This window comes from Perissodus microlepis, chromosome 18, assembly GCF_051167445.1.
Source record: "Perissodus microlepis isolate ML-2025 ecotype Zambia chromosome 18, ASM5116744v1, whole genome shotgun sequence".
NCBI lineage: Eukaryota > Metazoa > Chordata > Actinopteri > Cichliformes > Cichlidae > Perissodus > Perissodus microlepis.
This window is the reverse complement of record NC_140478.1, coordinates 2,039,782-2,059,760: the sequence shown is the minus strand read 5'-3', so window position 1 is coordinate 2,059,760 and position 19,979 is coordinate 2,039,782. Positions and strand designations below refer to the sequence as shown.

Sequence of the window (19,979 nt, the reverse complement as noted above, 5' to 3'; positions counted from 1 at the left end):
TGAGGCCATCTACATTACACGAGGGCTTGCGCTGCTGGCTTAGTCCATCTACACCACAACAGGGCCTGTGGCTCTGGCTTAGGCCATATACACCCCACCAGGGCCTTTGCTTCTGGCTGAGGCCACCTACACCACACCAGGTCCTGTGCTGCTGGTGGAGGCCATCTACACCAAACCAGGGCCTGTACTGCTGGTTAAAAGCAAAATTGAGTCCTTGGGTTAGGGTATTAGGCAACCATGCAGTTACCATTAACAATGTAGTTAAATTGGAGGGTTGTGTTTCGTAACTTCAAGTACTGCCCAACTCACCACTTGATTCCATAAATTGACACTTTGTGCTGAGGCCTGCAGCTTACGGCCATACCACCCTGAGCACGCCCGCTCTCGTCTGATCTCGGAAACTAAGCAGGGTTGGGCTTGGTTAGTACTTGGATGGGAGACCGCCTGGGAATACCAGGTGCCGTAAGCTTTTCATGTCATTGAACTGCTTTTGATCCAGAGAAGGAGGGTGTTGAAAGACCCAAAGCAGCTGCCCATTAATGAGGGCACATAAACGACATTCCTTTTGGCTGTTTTCAGCAATGTCTTGTGCTGCCAGGTGAGGCCATCCGCACCACACCGGGGCCTGTGCTGCTAAGATAGGTCATCTAAATTACACCAGGGCGTCTGCATCTGGCTGAGGAACGGTGCTTCCGGCTGAGGCCATCTACAACACACCAGGGCCTGAGTTTCAGGAAGAAGCCACCTCCACCTCACCAGGTCCTGTGCTGCTAGCTGAGGCCATCTACAACACACCACGGCCTGTGCTCCTGGCTTTGGCCACCAACACCACACCAGGTTCTGTGGCTCTGGCTGAGGCCAACTACACCACACCAGGGCCTGTGGCTCTGGCTGAAGCCATCTACCCCACACCAGGGCCTGTGTTGCTGGTTGAGGCCATTTTATTCACACCAGGGCCTGTGCTGCTGGATGAGGCCATATACATCACACGAGGGCTTGCTCTACTGGATGAGGCCAACTACACCACACCAGGGCCTGTGCTTCTGGCTGAGGCCATCTACATTACACGAGGGCTTGCGCTGCTGGCTTAGTCCATCTACACCACACCAGGGCCTGTGGCTCTGGCTTAGGCCATATACACCCCACCAGGGCCTTTGCTTCTGGCTGAGGCCACCTACACCACACCAGGTCCTGTGCTGCTGGTGGAGGCCATCTACACCAAACCAGGGCCTGTACTGCTGGTTAAAAGCTAAATTGAGTCCTTGGGTTAGAGTATTAGGCAACCATGCAGTTACCATTAACAATGTAGTTAAATTGGAGGGTTGTGTTTCGTAACTTCAAGTACTGCCCAACTCACCACTTGATTCCATAAATTGACACTTTGTGCTGAGGTCTGCAGCTTACGGCCATACCACCCTGAGCACGCCCGCTCTCATCTGATCTCGGAAGCTAAGCAGGGTTGGGCTTGGTTAGTACTTGGATGGGAGACCGCCTGGGAATACCAGGTGCTGTAAGCTTTTCATGTCATTGAACTGCTTTTGATCCAGAGAAGGAGAGTGTTGAAAGACCCAAAGCAGCTGCCCATTAATGAGGGCACATAAACGACATTCCTTTTGGCTGTTTTCAGCAATGTCTTGTGCTGCCAGGTGAGGCCATCCGCACCACACCGGGGCCTGTGCTGCTAAGATAGGTCATCTAAATTACACCAGGGCGTCTGCATCTGGCTGAGGACCGTTGCTTCCGGCTGAGAACATCTACAACACACCAGGGCCTGAGTTGCAGGAAGAAGCCACCTCCACCTCACCAGGTCCTGTGCAGCTAGCTGAGGCCATCTACAACACACCACGGCCTGTGCTCCTGGCTTTGGCCACCTACACCACACCAGGTTCTGTGGCTCTGGCTGAAGCCATCTACCCCACACCAGGGCCTGTGTTGCTGGTTGAGGCCATTTTAATCACACCAGGGCCTGTGCTGCTGGATGAGGCCATATACATCACACGAGGGCTTGCTCTACTGGATGAGGCCAACTACACCACACCAGGGCCTGTGCTTCTGGCTGAGGCCATCTACATTACACAAGGGCTTGCGCTGCTGGCTTAGTCCATCTACACCACACCAGGGCCTGTGGCTCTGGCTTAGGCCATATACACCCCACCAGGGCCTTTGCTTCTGGCTGAGGCCACCTACACCACACCAGGTCCTGTGCTGCTCGTGGAGGCCATCTACACCAAACCAGGGCCTGTACTGCTGGTTAAAAGCTAAATTGAGTCCTTGGGTTAGGGTATTAGGCAACCATGCAGTTACCATTAACAATGTAGTTAAATTGGAGGGTTGTGTTTCGTAACTTCAAGTACTGCCCAACTCACCACTTGATTCCATAAATTGACACTTTGTGCTGAGGTCTGCAGCTTACGGCCATACCACCCTGAGCACGCCCGCTCTCGTCTGATCTCGGAAGCTAAGCAGGGTTGGGCTTGGTTAGTACTTGGATGGGAGACCGCCTGGGAATACCAGGTGCTGTAAGCTTTTCATGTCATTGAACTGCTTTTGATCCAGAGAAGGAGGGTGTTGAAAGACCCAAAGCAGCTGCCCATTAATGAGGGCACATAAACGACATTCCTTTTGGCTGTTTTCAGCAATGTCTTGTGCTGCCAGGTGAGGCCATCCGCACCACACCGGGGCCTGTGCTGCTAAGATAGGTCATCTAAATTACACCAGGGCGTGTGCATCTGGCTGAGGACCGGTGCTTCCGGCTGAGGCCATCTACAACACACCAGGGCCTGAGTTTCAGGAAGAAGCCACCTCCACCTCACCAGGTCCTGTGCTGCTAGCTGAGGCCATCTACAACACACCACGGCCTGTGCTCCTGGCTTTGGCCACCAACACCACACCAGGTTCTGTGGCTCTGGCTGAGGCCACCAACACCACACCAGGGCCTGTGGCTCTGGCTGAAGCCATCTACCCCACACCAGGGCCTGTGTTGCTGGTTGAGGCCATTTTAATCACACCAGGGCCTGTGCTGCTGGATGAGGCCATATACATCACACGAGGGCTTGCTCTACTGGATGAGGCCAACTACACCACACCAGGGCCTGTGCTTCTGGCTGAGGCCATCTACATTACACGAGGGCTTGCGCTGCTGGCTTAGTCCATCTACACCACACCAGGGCCTGTGGCTCTGGCTTAGGCCATATACACCCCACCAGGGCCTTTGCTTCTGGCTGAGGCCACCTACACCACACCAGGTCCTGTGCTGCTGGTGGAGGCCATCTACACCAAACCAGGGCCTGTACTGCTGGTTAAAAGCTAAATTGAGTCCTTGGGTTAGAGTATTAGGCAACCATGCAGTTACCATTAACAATGTAGTTAAATTGGAGGGTTGTGTTTCGTAACTTCAAGTACTGCCCAACTCACCACTTGATTCCATAAATTGACACTTTGTGCTGAGGTCTGCAGCTTACGGCCATACCACCCTGAGCACGCCCGCTCTCGTCTGATCTCGGAAGCTAAGCAGGGTTGGGCTTGGTTAGTACTTGGATGGGAGACCGCCTGGGAATACCAGGTGCTGTAAGCTTTTCATGTCATTGAACTGCTTTTGATCCAGAGAAGGAGGGTGTTGAAAGACCCAAAGCAGCTGCCCATTAATGAGGGCACATAAACGACATTCCTTTTGGCTGTTTTCAGCAATGTCTTGTGCTGCCAGGTGAGGCCATCCGCACCACACCGGGGCCTGTGCTGCTAAGATAGGTCATCTAAATTACACCAGGGCGTGTGCATCTGGCTGAGGACCGGTGCTTCCGGCTGAGGCCTTCTACAACACACCAGGGCCTGAGTTGCAGGAAGAAGCCACCTCCACCTCACCAGGTCCTGTGCTGCTAGCTGAGGCCATCTACAACACACCACGGCCTGTGCTCCTGGCTTTGGCCACCAACACCACACCAGGTTCTGTGGCTCTGGCTGAGGCCAACTACACCACACCAGGGCCTGTGGCTCTGGCTGAAGCCATCTACCCCACACCAGGGCCTGTGTTGCTGGTTGAGGCCATTTTAATCACACCAGGGCCTGTGCTGCTGGATGAGGCCATATACATCACACGAGGGCTTGCTCTACTGGATGAGGCCAACTACACCACACCAGGGCCTGTGCTTCTGGCTGAGGCCATCTACATTACACGAGGGCTTGCGCTGCTGGCTTAGTCCATCTACACCACAACAGGGCCTGTGGCTCTGGCTTAGGCCATATACACCCCACCAGGGCCTTTGCTTCTGGCTGAGGCCACCTACACCACACCAGGTCCTGTGCTGCTGGTGGAGGCCATCTACACCAAACCAGGGCCTGTACTGCTGGTTAAAAGCTAAATTGAGTCCTTGGGTTAGGGTATTAGGCAACCATGCAGTTACCATTAACAATGTAGTTAAATTGGAGGGTTGTGTTTCGTAACTTCAAGTACTGCCCAACTCACCACTTGATTCCATAAATTGACACTTTGTGCTGAGGTCTGCAGCTTACGGCCATACCACCCTGAGCACGCCCGCTCTCGTCTGATCTCGGAAGCTAAGCAGGGTTGGGCTTGGTTAGTACTTGGATGGGAGACCGCCTGGGAATACCAGGTGCTGTAAGCTTTTCATGTCATTGAACTGCTTTTGATCCAGAGAAGGAGGGTGTTGAAAGACCCAAAGCAGCTGCCCATTAATGAGGGCACATAAACGACATTCCTTTTGGCTGTTTTCAGCAATGTCTTGTGCTGCCAGGTGAGGCCATCCGCACCACACCGGGGCCTGTGCTGCTAAGATAGGTCATCTAAATTACACCAGGGCGTGTGCATCTGGCTGAGGACCGGTGCTTCCGGCTGAGGCCATCTACAACACACCAGGGCCTGAGTTTCAGGAAGAAGCCACCTCCACCTCACCAGGTCCTGTGCTGCTAGCTGAGGCCATCTACAACACACCACGGCCTGTGCTCCTGGCTTTGGCCACCAACACCACACCAGGTTCTGTGGCTCTGGCTGAGGCCACCAACACCACACCAGGGCCTGTGGCTCTGGCTGAAGCCATCTACCCCACACCAGGGCCTGTGTTGCTGGTTGAGGCCATTTTAATCACACCAGGGCCTGTGCTGCTGGATGAGGCCATATACATCACACGAGGGCTTGCTCTACTGGATGAGGCCAACTACACCACACCAGGGCCTGTGCTTCTGGCTGAGGCCATCTACATTACACGAGGGCTTGCGCTGCTGGCTTAGTCCATCTACACCACACCAGGGCCTGTGGCTCTGGCTTAGGCCATATACACCCCACCAGGGCCTTTGCTTCTGGCTGAGGCCACCTACACCACACCAGGTCCTGTGCTGCTGGTGGAGGCCATCTACACCAAACCAGGGCCTGTACTGCTGGTTAAAAGCTAAATTGAGTCCTTGGGTTAGAGTATTAGGCAACCATGCAGTTACCATTAACAATGTAGTTAAATTGGAGGGTTGTGTTTCGTAACTTCAAGTACTGCCCAACTCACCACTTGATTCCATAAATTGACACTTTGTGCTGAGGTCTGCAGCTTACGGCCATACCACCCTGAGCACGCCCGCTCTCGTCTGATCTCGGAAGCTAAGCAGGGTTGGGCTTGGTTAGTACTTGGATGGGAGACCGCCTGGGAATACCAGGTGCTGTAAGCTTTTCATGTCATTGAACTGCTTTTGATCCAGAGAAGGAGGGTGTTGAAAGACCCAAAGCAGCTGCCCATTAATGAGGGCACATAAACGACATTCCTTTTGGCTGTTTTCAGCAATGTCTTGTGCTGCCAGGTGAGGCCATCCGCACCACACCGGGGCCTGTGCTGCTAAGATAGGTCATCTAAATTACACCAGGGCGTGTGCATCTGGCTGAGGACCGGTGCTTCCGGCTGAGGCCTTCTACAACACACCAGGGCCTGAGTTGCAGGAAGAAGCCACCTCCACCTCACCAGGTCCTGTGCTGCTAGCTGAGGCCATCTACAACACACCACGGCCTGTGCTCCTGGCTTTGGCCACCAACACCACACCAGGTTCTGTGGCTCTGGCTGAGGCCAACTACACCACACCAGGGCCTGTGGCTCTGGCTGAAGCCATCTACCCCACACCAGGGCCTGTGTTGCTGGTTGAGGCCATTTTAATCACACCAGGGCCTGTGCTGCTGGATGAGGCCATATACATCACACGAGGGCTTGCTCTACTGGATGAGGCCAACTACACCACACCAGGGCCTGTGCTTCTGGCTGAGGCCATCTACATTACACGAGGGCTTGCGCTGCTGGCTTAGTCCATCTACACCACAACAGGGCCTGTGGCTCTGGCTTAGGCCATATACACCCCACCAGGGCCTTTGCTTCTGGCTGAGGCCACCTACACCACACCAGGTCCTGTGCTGCTGGTGGAGGCCATCTACACCAAACCAGGGCCTGTACTGCTGGTTAAAAGCTAAATTGAGTCCTTGGGTTAGGGTATTAGGCAACCATGCAGTTACCATTAACAATGTAGTTAAATTGGAGGGTTGTGTTTCGTAACTTCAAGTACTGCCCAACTCACCACTTGATTCCATAAATTGACACTTTGTGCTGAGGTCTGCAGCTTACGGCCATACCACCCTGAGCACGCCCGCTCTCGTCTGATCTCGGAAGCTAAGCAGGGTTGGGCTTGGTTAGTACTTGGATGGGAGACCGCCTGGGAATACCAGGTGCTGTAAGCTTTTCATGTCATTGAACTGCTTTTGATCCAGAGAAGGAGGGTGTTGAAAGACCCAAAGCAGCTGCCCATTAATGAGGGCACATAAACGACATTCCTTTTGGCTGTTTTCAGCAATGTCTTGTGCTGCCAGGTGAGGCCATCCGCACCACACCGGGGCCTGTGCTGCTATGATAGGTCATCTAAATTACACCAGGGCGTCTGCATCTGGCTGAGGACCGGTGCTTCCGGCTGAGAACATCTACAACACACCAGGGCCTGAGTTGCAGGAAGAAGCCACCTCCACCTCACCAGGTCCTGTGCAGCTAGCTGAGGCCATCTACAACACACCACGGCCTGTGCTCCTGGCTTTGGCCACCTACACCACACCAGGTTCTGTGGCTCTGGCTGAGGCCAACTACACCACACCAGGGCCTGTGGCTCTGGCTGAAGCCATCTACCCCACACCAGGGCCTGTGTTGCTGGTTGAGGCCATTTTAATCACACCAGGGCCTGTGCTGCTGGATGAGGCCATATACATCACACGAGGGCTTGCTCTACTGGATGAGGCAAACTACACCACACCAGGGCCTGTGCTTCTGGCTGAGGCCATCTACATTACACGAGGGCTTGCGCTGCTGGCTTAGTCCATCTACACCACTCCAGGGCCTGTGGCTCTGGCTTAGGCCATATACACCCCACCAGGGCCTTTGCTTCTGGCTGAGGCCACCTACACCACACCAGGTCCTGTGCTGCTGGTGGAGGCCATCTACACCAAACCAGGGCCTGTACTGCTGGTTAAAAGATAAATTGAGTCCTTGGGTTAGAGTATTAGGCAACCATGCAGTTACCATTAACAATGTAGTTAAATTGGAGGGTTGTGTTTCGTAACTTCAAGTACTGCCCAACTCACCACTTGATTCCATAAATTGACACTTTGTGCTGAGGTCTGCAGCTTACGGCCATACCACCCTGAGCACGCCCGCTCTCGTCTGATCTCGGAAGCTAAGCAGGGTTGGGCTTGGTTAGTACTTGGATGGGAGACCGCCTGGGAATACCACGTGCCGTAAGCTTTTCATGTCATTGAACTGCTTTTGATCCAGAGAAGGAGGGTGTTGAAAGACCCAAAGCAGCTGCCCATTAATGAGGGCACATAAATGACATTCCTTTTGGCTGTTTTCAGCAATGTCTTGTGCTGCCAGGTGAGGCCATCCGCACCACACCGGGGCCTGTGCTGCTAAGATAGGTCATCTAAATTACACCAGGGCGTGTGCATCTGGCTGAGGACCGGTGCTTCCGGCTGAGGCCATCTACAACACACCAGGGCCTGAGTTTCAGGAAGAAGCCACCTCCACCTCACCAGGTCCTGTGCTGCTAGCTGAGGCCATCTACAACACACCACGGCCTGTGCTCCTGGCTTTGGCCACCAACACCACACCAGGTTCTGTGGCTCTGGCTGAGGCCACCAACACCACACCAGGGCCTGTGGCTCTGGCTGAAGCCATCTACCCCACACCAGGGCCTGTGTTGCTGGTTGAGGCCATTTTAATCACACCAGGGCCTGTGCTGCTGGATGAGGCCATATACATCACACGAGGGCTTGCTCTACTGGATGAGGCCAACTACACCACACCAGGGCCTGTGCTTCTGGCTGAGGCCATCTACATTACACGAGGGCTTGCGCTGCTGGCTTAGTCCATCTACACCACACCAGGGCCTGTGGCTCTGGCTTAGGCCATATACACCCCACCAGGGCCTTTGCTTCTGGCTGAGGCCACCTACACCACACCAGGTCCTGTGCTGCTGGTGGAGGCCATCTACACCAAACCAGGGCCTGTACTGCTGGTTAAAAGATAAATTGAGTCCTTGGGTTAGAGTATTAGGCAACCATGCAGTTACCATTAACAATGTAGTTAAATTGGAGGGTTGTGTTTCGTAACTTCAAGTACTGCCCAACTCACCACTTGATTCCATAAATTGACACTTTGTGCTGAGGTCTGCAGCTTACGGCCATACCACCCTGAGCACGCCCGCTCTCGTCTGATCTCGGAAGCTAAGCAGGGTTGGGCTTGGTTAGTACTTGGATGGGAGACCGCCTGGGAATACCAGGTGCTGTAAGCTTTTCATGTCATTGAACTGCTTTTGATCCAGAGAAGGAGGGTGTTGAAAGACCCAAAGCAGCTGCCCATTAATGAGGGCACATAAACGACATTCCTTTTGGCTGTTTTCAGCAATGTCTTGTGCTGCCAGGTGAGGCCATCCGCACCACACCGGGGCCTGTGCTGCTAAGATAGGTCATCTAAATTACACCAGGGCGTGTGCATCTGGCTGAGGACCGGTGCTTCCGGCTGAGGCCTTCTACAACACACCAGGGCCTGAGTTGCAGGAAGAAGCCACCTCCACCTCACCAGGTCCTGTGCTGCTAGCTGAGGCCATCTACAACACACCACGGCCTGTGCTCCTGGCTTTGGCCACCAACACCACACCAGTTTCTGTGGCTCTGGCTGAGGCCAACTACACCACACCAGGGCCTGTGGCTCTGGCTGAAGCCATCTACCCCACACCAGGGCCTGTGTTGCTGGTTGAGGCCATTTTAATCACACCAGGGCCTGTGCTGCTGGATGAGGCCATATACATCACACGAGGGCTTGCTCTACTGGATGAGGCCAACTACACCACACCAGGGCCTGTGCTTCTGGCTGAGGCCATCTACATTACACGAGGGCTTGCGCTGCTGGCTTAGTCCATCTACACCACAACAGGGCCTGTGGCTCTGGCTTAGGCCATATACACCCCACCAGGGCCTTTGCTTCTGGCTGAGGCCACCTACACCACACCAGGTCCTGTGCTGCTGGTGGAGGCCATCTACACCAAACCAGGGCCTGTACTGCTGGTTAAAAGCAAAATTGAGTCCTTGGGTTAGGGTATTAGGCAACCATGCAGTTACCATTAACAATGTAGTTAAATTGGAGGGTTGTGTTTCGTAACTTCAAGTACTGCCCAACTCACCACTTGATTCCATAAATTGACACTTTGTGCTGAGGTCTGCAGCTTACGGCCATACCACCCTGAGCACGCCCGCTCTCGTCTGATCTCGGAAGCTAAGCAGGGTTGGGCTTGGTTAGTACTTGGATGGGAGACCGCCTGGGAATACCAGGTGCTGTAAGCTTTTCATGTCATTGAACTGCTTTTGATCCAGAGAAGGAGGGTGTTGAAAGACCCAAAGCAGCTGCCCATTAATGAGGGCACATAAACGACATTCCTTTTGGCTGTTTTCAGCAATGTCTTGTGCTGCCAGGTGAGGCCATCCGCACCACACCGGGGCCTGTGCTGCTATGATAGGTCATCTAAATTACACCAGGGCGTCTGCATCTGGCTGAGGACCGTTGCTTCCGGCTGAGAACATCTACAACACACCAGGGCCTGAGTTGCAGGAAGAAGCCACCTCCACCTCACCAGGTCCTGTGCAGCTAGCTGAGGCCATCTACAACACACCACGGCCTGTGCTCCTGGCTTTGGCCACCAACACCACACCAGGTTCTGTGGCTCTGGCTGAGGCCAACTACACCACACCAGGGCCTGTGGCTCTGGCTGAAGCCATCTACCCCACACCAGGGCCTGTGTTGCTGGTTGAGGCCATTTTAATCACACCAGGGCCTGTGCTGCTGGATGAGGCCATATACATCACACGAGGGCTTGCTCTACTGGATGAGGCCAACTACACCACACCAGGGCCTGTGCTTCTGGCTGAGGCCATCTACATTACACGAGGGCTTGCGCTGCTGGCTTAGTCCATCTACACCACACCAGGGCCTGTGGCTCTGGCTTAGGCCATATACACCCCACCAGGGCCTTTGCTTCTGGCTGAGGCCACCTACACCACACCAGGTCCTGTGCTGCTGGTGGAGGCCATCTACACCAAACCAGGGCCTGTACTGCTGGTTAAAAGATAAATTGAGTCCTTGGGTTAGAGTATTAGGCAACCATGCAGTTACCATTAACAATGTAGTTAAATTGGAGGGTTGTGTTTCGTAACTTCAAGTACTGCCCAACTCACCACTTGATTCCATAAATTGACACTTTGTGCTGAGGTCTGCAGCTTACGGCCATACCACCCTGCGCACGCCCGCTCTCGTCTGATCTCGGAAGCTAAGCAGGGTTGGGCTTGGTTAGTACTTGGATGGGAGACCGCCTGGGAATACCAGGTGCCGTAAGCTTTTCATGTCATTGAACTGCTTTTGATCCAGAGAAGGAGGGTGTTGAAAGACCCAAAGCAGCTGCCCATTAATGAGGGCACATAAACGACATTCCTTTTGGCTGTTTTCAGCAATGTCTTGTGCTGCCAGGTGAGGCCATCCGCACCACACCGGGGCCTTTGCTGCTAAGATAGGTCATCTAAATTACACCAGGGCGTGTGCATCTGGCTGAGGACCGGTGCTTCCGGCTGAGGCCATCTACAACACACCAGGGCCTGAGTTTCAGGAAGAAGCCACCTCCACCTCACCAGGTCCTGTGCTGCTAGCTGAGGCCATCTACAACACACCACGGCCTGTGCTCCTGGCTTTGGCCACCAACACCACACCAGGTTCTGTGGCTCTGGCTGAGGCCAACTACACCACACCAGGGCCTGTGGCTCTGGCTGAAGCCATCTACCCCACACCAGGGCCTGTGTTGCTGGTTGAGGCCATTTTATTCACACCAGGGCCTGTGCTGCTGGATGAGGCCATATACATCACACGAGGGCTTGCTCTACTGGATGAGGCCAACTACACCACACCAGGGCCTGTGCTTCTGGCTGAGGCCATCTACATTACACGAGGGCTTGCGCTGCTGGCTTAGTCCATCTACACCACACCAGGGCCTGTGGCTCTGGCTTAGGCCATATACACCCCACCAGGGCCTTTGCTTCTGGCTGAGGCCACCTACACCACACCAGGTCCTGTGCTGCTGGTGGAGGCCATCTACACCAAACCAGGGCCTGTACTGCTGGTTAAAAGCTAAATTGAGTCCTTGGGTTAGAGTATTAGGCAACCATGCAGTTACCATTAACAATGTAGTTAAATTGGAGGGTTGTGTTTCGTAACTTCAAGTACTGCCCAACTCACCACTTGATTCCATAAATTGACACTTTGTGCTGAGGTCTGCAGCTTACGGCCATACCACCCTGAGCACGCCCGCTCTCGTCTGATCTCGGAAGCTAAGCAGGGTTGGGCTTGGTTAGTACTTGGATGGGAGACCGCCTGGGAATACCAGGTGCTGTAAGCTTTTCATGTCATTGAACTGCTTTTGATCCAGAGAAGGAGGGTGTTGAAAGACCCAAAGCAGCTGCCCATTAATGAGGGCACATAAACGACATTCCTTTTGGCTGTTTTCAGCAATGTCTTGTGCTGCCAGGTGAGGCCATCCGCACCACACCGGGGCCTGTGCTGCTAAGATAGGTCATCTAAATTACACCAGGGCGTGTGCATCTGGCTGAGGACCGTTGCTTCCGGCTGAGAACATCTACAACACACCAGGGCCTGAGTTGCAGGAAGAAGCCACCTCCACCTCACCAGGTCCTGTGCAGCTAGCTGAGGCCATCTACAACACACCACGGCCTGTGCTCCTGGCTTTGGCCACCTACACCACACCAGGTTCTGTGGCTCTGGCTGAGGCCAACTACACCACACCAGGGCCTGTGGCTCTGGCTGAAGCCATCTACCCCACACCAGGGCCTGTGTTGCTGGTTGAGGCCATTTTAATCACACCAGGGCCTGTGCTGCTGGATGAGGCCATATACATCACACGAGGGCTTGCTCTACTGGATGAGGCCAACTACACCACACCAGGGCCTGTGCTTCTGGCTGAGGCCATCTACATTACACAAGGGCTTGCGCTGCTGGCTTAGTCCATCTACACCACACCAGGGCCTGTGGCTCTGGCTTAGGCCATATACACCCCACCAGGGCCTTTGCTTCTGGCTGAGGCCACCTACACCACACCAGGTCCTGTGCTGCTCGTGGAGGCCATCTACACCAAACCAGGGCCTGTACTGCTGGTTAAAAGCAAAATTGAGTCCTTGGGTTAGGGTATTAGGCAACCATGCAGTTACCATTAACAATGTAGTTAAATTGGAGGGTTGTGTTTCGTAACTTCAAGTACTGCCCAACTCACCACTTGATTCCATAAATTGACACTTTGTGCTGAGGTCTGCAGCTTACGGCCATACCACCCTGAGCACGCCCGCTCTCGTCTGATCTCGGAAGCTAAGCAGGGTTGGGCTTGGTTAGTACTTGGATGGGAGACCGCCTGGGAATACCAGGTGCTGTAAGCTTTTCATGTCATTGAACTGCTTTTGATCCAGAGAAGGAGGGTGTTGAAAGACCCAAAGCAGCTGCCCATTAATGAGGGCACATAAACGACATTCCTTTTGGCTGTTTTCAGCAATGTCTTGTGCTGCCAGGTGAGGCCATCCGCACCACACCGGGGCCTGTGCTGCTAAGATAGGTCATCTAAATTACACCAGGGCGTCTGCATCTGGCTGAGGACCGTTGCTTCCGGCTGAGAACATCTACAACACACCAGGGCCTGAGTTGCAGGAAGAAGCCACCTCCACCTCACCAGGTCCTGTGCTGCTAGCTGAGGCCATCTACAACACACCACGGCCTGTGCTCCTGGCTTTGGCCACCTACACCACACCAGGTTCTGTGGCTCTGGCTGAGGCCAACTACACCACACCAGGGCCTGTGGCTCTGGCTGAAGCCATCTACCCCACACCAGGGCCTGTGTTGCTGGTTGAGGCCATTTTAATCACACCAGGGCCTGTGCTGCTGGATGAGGCCATATACATCACACGAGGGCTTGCTCTACTGGATGAGGCCAACTACACCACACCAGGGCCTGTGCTTCTGGCTGAGGCCATCTACATTACACGAGGGCTTGCGCTGCTGGCTTAGTCCATCTACACCACACCAGGGCCTGTGGCTCTGGCTTAGGCCATATACACCCCACCAGGGCCTTTGCTTCTGGCTGAGGCCACCTACACCACACCAGGTCCTGTGCTGCTGGTGGAGGCCATCTACACCAAACCAGGGCCTGTACTGCTGGTTAAAAGATAAATTGAGTCCTTGGGTTAGAGTATTAGGCAACCATGCAGTTACCATTAACAATGTAGTTAAATTGGAGGGTTGTGTTTCGTAACTTCAAGTACTGCCCAACTCACCACTTGATTCCATAAATTGACACTTTGTGCTGAGGTCTGCAGCTTACGGCCATACCACCCTGAGCACGCCCGCTCTCGTCTGATCTCGGAAGCTAAGCAGGGTTGGGCTTGGTTAGTACTTGGATGGGAGACCGCCTGGGAATACCAGGTGCCGTAAGCTTTTCATGTCATTGAACTGCTTTTGATCCAGAGAAGGAGGGTGTTGAAAGACCCAAAGCAGCTGCCCATTAATGAGGGCACATAAACGACATTCCTTTTGGCTGTTTTCAGCAATGTCTTGTGCTGCCAGGTGAGGCCATCCACACCACACCGGGGCCTGTGCTGCTAAGATAGGTCATCTAAATTACACCAGGGCGTGTGCATCTGGCTGAGGACCGGTGCTTCCGGCTGAGGCCATCTACAACACACCAGGGCCTGAGTTTCAGGAAGAAGCCACCTCCACCTCACCAGGTCCTGTGCTGCTAGCTGAGGCCATCTACAACACACCACGGCCTGTGCTCCTGGCTTTGGCCACCAACACCACACCAGGTTCTGTGGCTCTGGCTGAGGCCACCAACACCACACCAGGGCCTGTGGCTCTGGCTGAAGCCATCTACCCCACACCAGGGCCTGTGTTGCTGGTTGAGGCCATTTTAATCACACCAGGGCCTGTGCTGCTGGATGAGGCCATATACATCACACGAGGGCTTGCTCTACTGGATGAGGCCAACTACACCACACCAGGGCCTGTGCTTCTGGCTGAGGCCATCTACATTACACGAGGGCTTGCGCTGCTGGCTTAGTCCATCTACACCACACCAGGGCCTGTGGCTCTGGCTTAGGCCATATACACCCCACCAGGGCCTTTGCTTCTGGCTGAGGCCACCTACACCACACCAGGTCCTGTGCTGCTGGTGGAGGCCATCTACACCAAACCAGGGCCTGTACTGCTGGTTAAAAGCTAAATTGAGTCCTTGGGTTAGAGTATTAGGCAACCATGCAGTTACCATTAACAATGTAGTTAAATTGGAGGGTTGTGTTTCGTAACTTCAAGTACTGCCCAACTCACCACTTGATTCCATAAATTGACACTTTGTGCTGAGGTCTGCAGCTTACGGCCATACCACCCTGAGCACGCCCGCTCTCGTCTGATCTCGGAAGCTAAGCAGGGTTGGGCTTGGTTAGTACTTGGATGGGAGACCGCCTGGAAATACCAGGTGCCGTAAGCTTTTCATGTCATTGAACTGCTTTTGATCCAGAGAAGGAGGGTGTTGAAAGACCCAAAGCAGCTGCCCATTAATGAGGGCACATAAACGACATTCCTTTTGGCTGTTTTCAGCAATGTCTTGTGCTGCCAGGTGAGGCCATCCGCACCACACCGGGGCCTTTGCTGCTAAGATAGGTCATCTAAATTACACCAGGGCGTGTGCATCTGGCTGAGGACCGGTGCTTCCGGCTGAGGCCATCTACAACACACCAGGGCCTGTGCTCCTGGCTTTGGCCACCAACACCACACCAGGTTCTGTGGCTCTGGCTGAGGCCAACTACACCACACCAGGGCCTGTGGCTCTGGCTGAAGCCATCTACCCCACACCAGGGCCTGTGTTGCTGGTTGAGGCCATTTTAATCACACCAGGGCCTGTGCTGCTGGATGAGGCAATATACATCACACGAGGGCTTGCTCTACTGGATGAGGCCAACTACACCACACCAGGGCCTGTGCTTCTGGCTGAGGCCATCTACATTACACGAGGGCTTGCGCTGCTGGCTTAGTCCATCTACACCACAACAGGGCCTGTGGCTCTGGCTTAGGCCATATACACCCCACCAGGGCCTTTGCTTCTGGCTGAGGCCACCTACACCACACCAGGTCCTGTGCTGCTGGTGGAGGCCATCTACACCAAACCAGGGCCTGTACTGCTGGTTAAAAGCAAAATTGAGTCCTTGGGTTAGGGTATTAGGCAACCATGCAGTTACCATTAACAATGTAGTTAAATTGGAGGGTTGTGTTTCGTAACTTCAAGTACTGCCCAACTCACCACTTGATTCCATAAATTGACACTTTGTGCTGAGGTCTGCAGCTTACGGCCATACCACCCTGAGCACGCCCGCTCTCGTCTGATCTCGGAAGCTAAGCAGGGTTGGGCTTGGTTAGTACTTGGATGGGAGACCGCCTGGGAATACCAGGTGCCGTAAGCTTTTCATGTCATTGAACTGCTTTTGATCCAGAGAAGGAGGGTGTTGAAAGACCCAAAGCAGCTGCCCATTAATGAGGGCACATAAACGACATTCCTTTTGGCTGTTTTCAGCAATGTCTTGTGCTGCCAGGTGAGGCCATCCGCACCACACCGGGGCCTGTGCTGCTAAGATAGGTCATCTAAATTACACCAGGGCGTCTGCATCTGGCTGAGGAACGGTGCTTCCGGCTGAGGCCATCTACAACACACCAGGGCCTGAGTTTCAGGAAGAAGCCACCTCCACCTCACCAGGTCCTGTGCTGCTAGCTGAGGCCATCTACAACACACCACGGCCTGTGCTCCTGGCTTTGGCCACCAACACCACACCAGGTTCTGTGGCTCTGGCTGAGGCCAACTACACCACACCAGGGCCTGTGGCTCTGGCTGAAGCCATCTACCCCACACCAGGGCCTGTGTTGCTGGTTGAGGCCATTTTATTCACACCAGGGCCTGTGCTGCTGGATGAGGCCATATACATCACACGAGGGCTTGCTCTACTGGATGAGGCCAACTACACCACACCAGGGCCTGTGCTTCTGGCTGAGGCCATCTACATTACACGAGGGCTTGCGCTGCTGGCTTAGTCCATCTACACCACACCAGGGCCTGTGGCTCTGGCTTAGGCCATATACACCCCACCAGGGCCTTTGCTTCTGGCTGAGGCCACCTACACCACACCAGGTCCTGTGCTGCTGGTGGAGGCCATCTACACCAAACCAGGGCCTGTACTGCTGGTTAAAAGCTAAATTGAGTCCTTGGGTTAGAGTATTAGGCAACCATGCAGTTACCATTAACAATGTAGTTAAATTGGAGGGTTGTGTTTCGTAACTTCAAGTACTGCCCAACTCACCACTTGATTCCATAAATTGACACTTTGTGCTGAGGTCTGCAGCTTACGGCCATACCACCCTGAGCACGCCCGCTCTCGTCTGATCTCGGAAGCTAAGCAGGGTTGGGCTTGGTTAGTACTTGGATGGGAGACCGCCTGGGAATACCAGGTGCTGTAAGCTTTTCATGTCATTGAACTGCTTTTGATCCAGAGAAGGAGGGTGTTGAAAGACCCAAAGCAGCTGCCCATTAATGAGGGCACATAAACGACATTCCTTTTGGCTGTTTTCAGCAATGTCTTGTGCTGCCAGGTGAGGCCATCCGCACCACACCGGGGCCTGTGCTGCTAAGATAGGTCATCTAAATTACACCAGGGCGTCTGCATCTGGCTGAGGACCGTTGCTTCCGGCTGAGAACATCTACAACACACCAGGGCCTGAGTTGCAGGAAGAAGCCACCTCCACCTCACCAGGTCCTGTGCAGCTAGCTGAGGCCATCTACAACACACCACGGCCTGTGCTCCTGGCTTTGGCCACCTACACCACACCAGGTTCTGTGGCTCTGGCTGAGGCCAACTACACCACACCAGGGCCTGTGGCTCTGGCTGAAGCCATCTACCCCACACCAGGGCCTGTGTTGCTGGTTGAGGCCATTTTAATCACACCAGGGCCTGTGCTGCTGGATGAGGCCATATACATCACACGAGGGCTTGCTCTACTGGATGAGGCCAACTACACCACACCAGGGCCTGTGCTTCTGGCTGAGGCCATCTACATTACACGAGGGCTTGCGCTGCTGGCTTAGTCCATCTACACCACACCAGGGCCTGTGGCTCTGGCTTAGGCCATATACACCCCACCAGGGCCTTTGCTTCTGGCTGAGGCCACCTACACCACACCAGGTCCTGTGCTGCTGGTGGAGGCCATCTACACCAAACCAGGGCCTGTACTGCTGGTTAAAAGATAAATTGAGTCCTTGGGTTAGAGTATTAGGCAACCATGCAGTTACCATTAACAATGTAGTTAAATTGGAGGGTTGTGTTTCGTAACTTCAAGTACTGCCCAACTCACCACTTGATTCCATAAATTGACACTTTGTGCTGAGGTCTGCAGCTTACGGCCATACCACCCTGAGCACGCCCGCTCTCGTCTGATCTCGGAAGCTAAGCAGGGTTGGGCTTGGTTAGTACTTGGATGGGAGACCGCCTGGGAATACCAGGTGCCGTAAGCTTTTCATGTCATTGAACTGCTTTTGATCCAGAGAAGGAGGGTGTTGAAAGACCCAAAGCAGCTGCCCATTAATGAGGGCACATAAACGACATTCCTTTTGGCTGTTTTCAGCAATGTCTTGTGCTGCCAGGTGAGGCCATCCGCACCACACCGGGGCCTGTGCTGCTAAGATAGGTCATCTAAATTACACCAGGGCGTGTGCATCTGGCTGAGGACCGGTGCTTCCGGCTGAGGCCATCTACAACACACCAGGGCCTGAGTTTCAGGAAGAAGCCACCTCCACCTCACCAGGTCCTGTGCTGCTAGCTGAGGCCATCTACAACACACCACGGCCTGTGCTCCTGGCTTTGGCCACCAACACCACACCAGGTTCTGTGGCTCTGGCTGAGGCCACCAACACCACACCAGGGCCTGTGGCTCTGGCTGAAGCCATCTACCCCACACCAGGGCCTGTGTTGCTGGTTGAGGCCATTTTAATCACACCAGGGCCTGTGCTGCTGGATGAGGCCATATACATCACACGAGGGCTTGCTCTACTGGATGAGGCCAACTACACCACACCAGGGCCTGTGCTTCTGGCTGAGGCCATCTACATTACACGAGGGCTTGCGCTGCTGGCTTAGTCCATCTACACCACACCAGGGCCTGTGGCTCTGGCTTAGGCCATATACACCCCACCAGGGCCTTTGCTTCTGGCTGAGGCCACCTACACCACACCAGGTCCTGTGCTGCTGGTGGAGGCCATCTACACCAAACCAGGGCCTGTACTGCTGGTTAAAAGCTAAATTGAGTCCTTGGGTTAGAGTATTAGGCAACCATGCAGTTACCATTAACAATGTAGTTAAATTGGAGGGTTGTGTTTCGTAACTTCAAGTACTGCCCAACTCACCACTTGATTCCATAAATTGACACTTTGTGCTGAGGTCTGCAGCTTACGGCCATACCACCCTGAGCACGCCCGCTCTCGTCTGATCTCGGAAGCTAAGCAGGGTTGGGCTTGGTTAGTACTTGGATGGGAGACCGCCTGGGAATACCAGGTGCTGTAAGCTTTTCATGTCATTGAACTGCTTTTGATCCAGAGAAGGAGGGTGTTGAAAGACCCAAAGCAGCTGCCCATTAATGAGGGCACATAAACGACATTCCTTTTGGCTGTTTTCAGCAATGTCTTGTGCTGCCAGGTGAGGCCATCCGCACCACACCGGGGCCTGTGCTGCTAAGATAGGTCATCTAAATTACACCAGGGCGTGTGCATCTGGCTGAGGACCGGTGCTTCCGGCTGAGGCCTTCTACAACACACCAGGGCCTGAGTTGCAGGAAGAAGCCACCTCCACCTCACCAGGTCCTGTGCTGCTAGCTGAGGCCATCTACAACACACCACGGCCTGTGCTCCTGGCTTTGGCCACCAACACCACACCAGGTTCTGTGGCTCTGGCTGAGGCCAACTACAACACACCACGGCCTGTGGCTCTGGCTGAAGCCATCTACCCCACACCAGGGCCTGTGTTGCTGGTTGAGGCCATTTTAATCACACCAGGGCCTGTGCTGCTGGATGAGGCCATATACATCACACGAGGGCTTGCTCTACTGGATGAGGCCAACTACACCACACCAGGGCCTGTGCTTCTGGCTGAGGCCATCTACATTACACGAGGGCTTGCGCTGCTGGCTTAGTCCATCTACACCACAACAGGGCCTGTGGCTCTGGCTTAGGCCATATACACCCCACCAGGGCCTTTGCTTCTGGCTGAGGCCACCTACACCACACCAGGTCCTGTGCTGCTGGTGGAGGCCATCTACACCAAACCAGGGCCT

At 54.1% G+C, this 19,979-nt stretch overlaps 19 non-coding genes across 19 annotated transcripts; all 19 read left to right on the top strand.

The window, feature by feature from the left end:
• Window positions 1-350: 350 nt before the first annotated feature.
• On the top strand, window positions 351-469 carry LOC146366708 (5S ribosomal RNA). Its single transcript, XR_014797969.1, has one exon. It is a non-coding gene; the product is annotated as a 5S ribosomal RNA (ribosomal RNA).
• Window positions 470-1,398: 929 nt separating this feature from the next.
• On the top strand, window positions 1,399-1,517 carry LOC146366707 (5S ribosomal RNA). Its single transcript, XR_014798361.1, has one exon. It is a non-coding gene; the product is annotated as a 5S ribosomal RNA (ribosomal RNA).
• Window positions 1,518-2,407: 890 nt separating this feature from the next.
• On the top strand, window positions 2,408-2,526 carry LOC146366706 (5S ribosomal RNA). The gene has a single exon (XR_014797745.1). It is a non-coding gene; the product is annotated as a 5S ribosomal RNA (ribosomal RNA).
• Window positions 2,527-3,455: 929 nt separating this feature from the next.
• On the top strand, window positions 3,456-3,574 carry LOC146366705 (5S ribosomal RNA). The gene has a single exon (XR_014797744.1). It is a non-coding gene; the product is annotated as a 5S ribosomal RNA (ribosomal RNA).
• A 929-nt stretch (window positions 3,575-4,503) lies between these two features.
• On the top strand, window positions 4,504-4,622 carry LOC146366704 (5S ribosomal RNA). The gene has a single exon (XR_014797742.1). It is a non-coding gene; the product is annotated as a 5S ribosomal RNA (ribosomal RNA).
• Window positions 4,623-5,551: 929 nt separating this feature from the next.
• On the top strand, window positions 5,552-5,670 carry LOC146366703 (5S ribosomal RNA). Its single transcript, XR_014797741.1, has one exon. It is a non-coding gene; the product is annotated as a 5S ribosomal RNA (ribosomal RNA).
• Window positions 5,671-6,599: 929 nt separating this feature from the next.
• On the top strand, window positions 6,600-6,718 carry LOC146366702 (5S ribosomal RNA). Its single transcript, XR_014797740.1, has one exon. It is a non-coding gene; the product is annotated as a 5S ribosomal RNA (ribosomal RNA).
• Window positions 6,719-7,647: 929 nt separating this feature from the next.
• LOC146366701 (5S ribosomal RNA) lies at window positions 7,648-7,766 on the top strand. Its single transcript, XR_014797926.1, has one exon. It is a non-coding gene; the product is annotated as a 5S ribosomal RNA (ribosomal RNA).
• Window positions 7,767-8,695: 929 nt separating this feature from the next.
• Window positions 8,696-8,814, top strand: LOC146366700 (5S ribosomal RNA). The gene has a single exon (XR_014797739.1). It is a non-coding gene; the product is annotated as a 5S ribosomal RNA (ribosomal RNA).
• A 929-nt stretch (window positions 8,815-9,743) lies between these two features.
• LOC146366699 (5S ribosomal RNA) lies at window positions 9,744-9,862 on the top strand. Its single transcript, XR_014797738.1, has one exon. It is a non-coding gene; the product is annotated as a 5S ribosomal RNA (ribosomal RNA).
• Window positions 9,863-10,791: 929 nt separating this feature from the next.
• Window positions 10,792-10,910, top strand: LOC146366698 (5S ribosomal RNA). The gene has a single exon (XR_014797882.1). It is a non-coding gene; the product is annotated as a 5S ribosomal RNA (ribosomal RNA).
• A 929-nt stretch (window positions 10,911-11,839) lies between these two features.
• Window positions 11,840-11,958, top strand: LOC146366697 (5S ribosomal RNA). Its single transcript, XR_014797737.1, has one exon. It is a non-coding gene; the product is annotated as a 5S ribosomal RNA (ribosomal RNA).
• Window positions 11,959-12,887: 929 nt separating this feature from the next.
• LOC146366696 (5S ribosomal RNA) lies at window positions 12,888-13,006 on the top strand. The gene has a single exon (XR_014797736.1). It is a non-coding gene; the product is annotated as a 5S ribosomal RNA (ribosomal RNA).
• A 929-nt stretch (window positions 13,007-13,935) lies between these two features.
• LOC146366695 (5S ribosomal RNA) lies at window positions 13,936-14,054 on the top strand. The gene has a single exon (XR_014798385.1). It is a non-coding gene; the product is annotated as a 5S ribosomal RNA (ribosomal RNA).
• Window positions 14,055-14,983: 929 nt separating this feature from the next.
• On the top strand, window positions 14,984-15,102 carry LOC146366694 (5S ribosomal RNA). Its single transcript, XR_014797951.1, has one exon. It is a non-coding gene; the product is annotated as a 5S ribosomal RNA (ribosomal RNA).
• Window positions 15,103-15,953: 851 nt separating this feature from the next.
• Window positions 15,954-16,072, top strand: LOC146366693 (5S ribosomal RNA). The gene has a single exon (XR_014798384.1). It is a non-coding gene; the product is annotated as a 5S ribosomal RNA (ribosomal RNA).
• A 929-nt stretch (window positions 16,073-17,001) lies between these two features.
• On the top strand, window positions 17,002-17,120 carry LOC146366692 (5S ribosomal RNA). Its single transcript, XR_014797735.1, has one exon. It is a non-coding gene; the product is annotated as a 5S ribosomal RNA (ribosomal RNA).
• A 929-nt stretch (window positions 17,121-18,049) lies between these two features.
• Window positions 18,050-18,168, top strand: LOC146366691 (5S ribosomal RNA). Its single transcript, XR_014798383.1, has one exon. It is a non-coding gene; the product is annotated as a 5S ribosomal RNA (ribosomal RNA).
• A 929-nt stretch (window positions 18,169-19,097) lies between these two features.
• LOC146366690 (5S ribosomal RNA) lies at window positions 19,098-19,216 on the top strand. Its single transcript, XR_014797734.1, has one exon. It is a non-coding gene; the product is annotated as a 5S ribosomal RNA (ribosomal RNA).
• The last annotated feature ends 763 nt before the right edge of the window (window positions 19,217-19,979 follow it).